This window comes from Athene noctua, unplaced genomic scaffold (assembly GCF_965140245.1).
Source record: "Athene noctua unplaced genomic scaffold, bAthNoc1.hap1.1 HAP1_HAP1_scaffold_156, whole genome shotgun sequence".
Classification (NCBI taxonomy): domain Eukaryota; kingdom Metazoa; phylum Chordata; class Aves; order Strigiformes; family Strigidae; genus Athene; species Athene noctua.
In genome coordinates, this window is record NW_027437628.1 from 74,015 (window position 1) to 79,487 (window position 5,473).

The window sequence follows — 5,473 nt, forward strand, 5'->3', positions numbered from 1 at the left end:
CGGCCCGGCGGGCTCCCAGGGCGCCGCGGAACTCACAGGCCGCCGCCATCTTCCCGCACCGCGCGCCACAGGGCGCACGCGCGGCCGCCGCAGCCAATCTTCTCCCTCCGCTTCCAGCCAATGAGCGGCGGCGGGGCGGGAGGGGCGTGGACTGAGGGCCGACCACCAATGGCGGCGCGGCCACTGGCCAATGGTGACGGTGGGCAGGCGGGCCCGGCGGCGGCAGAGCCAATGGGAGGAGGCGGCGGAAGCGGAGGCGGGGTGTAAGGGCAGAGCATGAGCGCGGCCGGCGCTGAAGCCGCTTCACTCTCCCCCCGCCCCGCAGTGGGGTCCCGGCTCAGCACCCCCCACCCCCGGGGGTCCCGCTGCAACCCTCTCTCGGCCCCGGGGGGGCATTTAACCGCCCTTTCCCCAGCCCTGGGGGGCGCGGGGCCCTGGTTCATCCCCCCGGCTGCACCCACAGGCCTTTATTGACAACTAAACCTCGTTCCAACCGCCGACACTGAGCAGGGGAAAGGGGTGTGGAGAAAGAGAACGGGGGGACACAAAGAGAGCGGGGGGCAGCAGGGGGTGGGGGGCACAGGGGGCTCCCCTCAATCTTCCATCAGTTTGCCGGAGGCGGAGGCTGAAGATCGTGATATTGTCGTCTAAATCCATGTGGACGATCCCGTCCTCCCCGTCAATGCGGAGCAGGGTCCCGGTGGCTTCACGGTCCTCCCCCAGGGTCACCTTGACCTGAGGGGGGGGGCAGATGGGGGGGAGAGTGGGCCTTGAGGGGGCTGGTGGGGGTCCCAGGGCTGCTGGGAGGGTCCCAGAGCGGTTGTGGGTGTTATAAACTGACTTCTTAAATTTGGCTGAGTCAGAGTTCCCAATTTCTTTATTTAGCAAGCGGCAACAAGCAAAACAGCGCTGGGCGGCCGGGGAGTCTCGTACTCCAACAACGGACCGCCCCCCCCAGGGCACTCTGTGTCAATCTTATCAATCATTATACTACAAAGTATTACATAGTCATTATACACATATACATATTCATTACTTGAACCCGCCTACTCCCGCTTCGTATGGTAATTAGCTTATCAGTCCTTTACGCTTGCGCTGAAGTTGTTAAAACTACGGTCAGGGGTCTTCAAATCGTGGGGGGTGGTCTTCTGGGAGGAAGGCCGTAGGTCCTCCTCACAGTGTACGTTTCACCTTTGGCTTGGAATGTGATGATCCTCTGAGTTTGCAGAGTTCTTCTCAGTCTAGGCCCAGTAATCTCTTTGCATAATGAGATTCATGGTCGTGAACACCCTCCTGTTTTAGTCAATTATGTGCCTGCAATTCTCCACATCTTCTGACGTACAGATGCTTCCTCTCTTGTTGTTCCCCCCACCCTTTCCTGTCACTTTTTTTTTTTTTTTTTACACTATCATGTTAGTTCAATTAAGCATTTGCTGTTAGTATTACACAATATGCAATAGTTCATATTACAGTTCGCTGAATTTGATGAACAGACGGTTTAACACCTATCACAGTGGGGAGGTGCCAGAGGGTCGGGGGTAGCACCTGAGGGGATCTAGAAGGTCCCTAAAGGAGCAGGGGCGGGGGGGGGAGTGGTGGGGGCCCAGTGTAAAGGGGGGGGCTGGGAGGGGGCCCTACCTTGTCGTATGTGGTGGGGGTGACGGGCTCCAGGTGCTCGCTGGAGATGCTCACCACCTTCTCGCTGTCCTTCAGGCAGACGGAGCACATCCCGCCCTACAAAAACAGAAAAAGGTGGGGGGGGAAATCAGCCTCACCATGTGTGTTACCCCCTCCCTGCCCCAAAAACACCCCCCGAACCGGGGCGGGGGGGTCTCACCGTGACGCTGCAGATGACGCCGATCTGTCCCACCGCCTGACTGTCCGGGTAGGTGTCACGGACCTTCACCTCGATGTCGGTGGTCACCCAGTCGCTGGAGCTCTGCTCGATCCCCGAGCCGGAGGTGTGGGGGCTGTTATCCCCCGGGGAGGAGGCCCCAGGCATCATGGAGCTGGGGCTGTGGCTGGCCTGGGGAGAGAGACAAGGTGGTGTTGGGGGGTGTAGGGGGGATACAAGGTGGGTTTGGGGGTTGTAGGGGGGCTACGAGGGGAGTTTGAGGGGGATGCTGACGTGGCCCCTGGGGATGCAGGAAGGGATGGGCGATGCTTGAGGAGATCCCCCCTATTTTGCTGATTAAGGATACCAGTTAAACTCAGACACCAGAGTGAAAAGAGCAGGCGTATTTTACTGGTGATAACCAAGTAAAGTAAGAGTGTAATACAGAAAACGTGCAGTAAGAAAAGGCAGAATAGTGCACTTAAAGCAGCAAACAGGAAAATACAGGGTAATGCATCGAATCATTACTACATGAGAGAGAGAATAGATATTAGGAAAAATACATCCCCACTTGCATATATTATCATCCCCCATCCCTCTGCGGGCAGCCCCGGTTCCAGCGAGGGTTTGCAGAGCCTGGCCCGGGCAGGGGGAAATCCTACGCGGTGCCTCCGCCCGGAGCTGAGGCCTCCAGAGTCACTGCAACGGGCCCAGCCTTATAGACCAGAGATTGACAGGCCAGAACAGCTGGCACCTTCGTTTTGAGCGGAAAATTTCTGGTTTCATTCTCCTGTTGGATTCCACCCAAAGCCTGGCCAGGGCTCGGGGTGGGGGAAACCAAGGGAGTTTCTAACAAGGCCAAATACCTGGGTTCTTGAACAAGGCTGAGAAAGGAAAGTTGGATGCGTTCTCTCCTCGCTACTGATTATATTTTGTCTAAGCTGCATCTCTCACCAGCGAGTTTACGTACTTTATTAATGACCACGTGCTAAGGTAGCAGCTTCAGCTCGGGGCCTGTTGTTCAGGCTGCAGCATTTCAATACTTGAGCACTTTTTACGTCAGCACAGGCGGGTGGCTATAACTCAGTATAATACCTGTTAGCACAATGGTTATCAGTTATAAAATAGACAGGATTCATCTATAGGTCAACTCTGGCTTGGGCTTGTTGTCCCAGCCTTAGCACTTCATTCAGCCCTTGGACCTATAGGTGAATCATGGCTCCCAGACCATTTCTGTGGTCAGTGACATTAGTTTTCGTTCATCAGTTGAGGATCTCCCATCAGGTGTAACTACAAATTGCATTTCCATTACTGCGTGCCTAATCAACTGTATACCGCAAGGAATGAAGCAAGCAATAAACACTAAGCTAGCAACAGCACATAGGAAAAAGAAAAGGACACGTTTGATCCAAGGGCCCCCCGGCAGCCATGAAAATGGATCCAGGTCCCAGCCCTTCCATCTTTGGATCGGTACGTGAGCTAATTTTCTCATCTCTAGAGTTATTTGTTTTACTACCTTTCCATTATCCTTAATTTGCAAACAACATTTGGATTCATTTAATTTCCCACAGACTCCACCTTCTTCTGCCAACAGGTAATCTAAGACCATACGATGCTGAGAGACTGCACTCCTCATTTGAGTGGATTGGTCAGCCAGAAGGTCAAGAGCTGTATCTGTTTGGTTAGTTATTATTTCTAAGACAGCTTGTAACCGAATTATCTGATTCAAATTATAGATGGGTTCTCCGGCACCCGCCACTATTTCGTTGGGATCCCAAGAGGCTGGTCCATAATATTCTATGATTCTTTCAGGTGGCCATTCATCTTGTCCCCATTTTTGCACACTCCCCTTAGTTAGGGAAGTGTCAATGAACCGTTTTTCCCTAACCAAATCTTCATATACTTCGACCCCAAGCCCCTTTCCCTAATCTTGTGATAGTAAAAAGAATAGGGGTCTGATGTATCCCACACAGCATATTCTGACCAATTTGGGAGTATCCTCCGATAAGCAGGTTGGCCACAAATCCAATAATGTCCCTTTAAAGCCCAAGCTCCATTGGCAAAGGGGCCTTCCCAGGTTTCGTCATCAATTGGTGGGTCAAAATATAATGTGTTTCCCGGGCCTAGTGGTCCTCCGACCACAGTTGCTTCACCGTAAGAATCACAACAGGTGCAGCTCCAAGCTCCCACATGGGACTTCCCTTTACAATCGCATCCCCAAGATGTTTTGTTAGCTTTGGACCAGAACTCGCTGAAGTGAGCTCGAGTGCCATTTTGATGTTGCCACTTGCACTGATAATCATGGACAACATGAGTCTTACTTGTAGAGTTATCTCTGGGACAGCTTAAAAATAGATGGTCAAAATAGCCATCCCATCCTACTGCTTTACAACCTTCAAAAGCTTGCTTGTAATTGTGGTAGGAACACCTTGCCCAACTACCATTAGTAAGTTTAACATGTGTTTGATTCCATCTGCCCCGATATTTGAAACAATCATAGGGAGGACAATTAGGAGTCCAACAATCAAAACCTGGAGACAAGGTCCATTCACGAACACTTTTCCCCATCTGAACCCCGTGTTCTCTTGTCCGATTGAGACAGTAAAGACCCTTTCCAGGAAAGTGCAATCGCCAAGGGTCGCTGTCGTCAGTCCAAAATCCCGTTGTCTCATTTACATCACTTCGTGTGCTGATCCCCCATTTAGGTGACACCGGCTGGGCTGTCCAAGGCCAATCCTCCAATCCGCCTGGGCTCCCGCAGACCCAGCAGTTGCGGAGATCGAATATGTTTGCTATTGTTTCTGCAAGGGATAAGAATCTGTTTTCCCAATTTGCAATCTGATTAAAATGATAACATATACAATTGAGCATACTGACTGCTTTGTCCTTCTCCTGTGCTTTCTAAAAATTTTCCTGAAGGAGGGTGATAAGCTACTGCTTTCCAAAACCTTTTCCCTCCTGTGTACTTCGCTGATCCCTCAGTGAAGCAGACATGTTCCTCTGCAGAGGGTTCTAGTTGATGTAAAGCCTTTCCCATTGTACTGGGGATTCCAGTTCAGGTGTAACATCAGGGTTTATTTCTCGATCCTTTGTGGGGGTAGTTACCACTTGCTCACGGAGAGTGGCTACCCCACCTACTCCTACCTTAGCTCTATCTTGTATACACCATTTCCATTTTATGATACTTGATTCCTGAGCGTGCCCAATGCGATGAGTTTTTGGAGAACTTTTTACCCATTGCATGACAGGAGTCTCGGGGCAAAGAACCACTTCATGTCCTGTCATGAGTTGTTCAGTTTCAACTAATGCCCAATAACATGCTAATAATCGTTTCTCAGAAGGAGTGTAATTGTTTCCTGCCTCTGGCAGCTTTCTGCCCCCAAATCCTAACGGAACCTTCTTCCTCCCTTGTTTCTGCCACAGGCTCCAGTTAGCATATGATTTATTTACTGACACATTTAACTCTACCTCCCCTTCCTGTAGGGGCCATAAATCTAAAGTTTTTGAATGGCTTCCTTAGCTAACTCAAAAGCAACTTGTTGTTCACTTCCCCATTCAAATTCATATTCTTTCCTTGTCACCTTGTGCAAAGGGGTTAAAATCTGTCCCAAATGGGGAATATGACGCCTCCAGAAGCTG

At 51.2% G+C, this 5,473-nt stretch overlaps 1 long non-coding RNA gene across 2 annotated transcripts; it reads left to right on the plus strand.

Moving 5' to 3' along the window:
- Positions 1-1,703: 1,703 nt before the first annotated feature.
- On the plus strand, positions 1,704-3,505 carry LOC141955348 (uncharacterized). 2 transcript variants are annotated; one of them, XR_012632515.1, is made up of 3 exons: positions 1,704-1,885; positions 3,101-3,304; positions 3,406-3,505. It is a non-coding gene; the product is annotated as an uncharacterized LOC141955348 (long non-coding RNA). The 2 variants fall into 2 exon arrangements; XR_012632514.1 differs by having other exon boundaries at positions 3,429-3,501.
- The last annotated feature ends 1,968 nt before the right edge of the window (positions 3,506-5,473 follow it).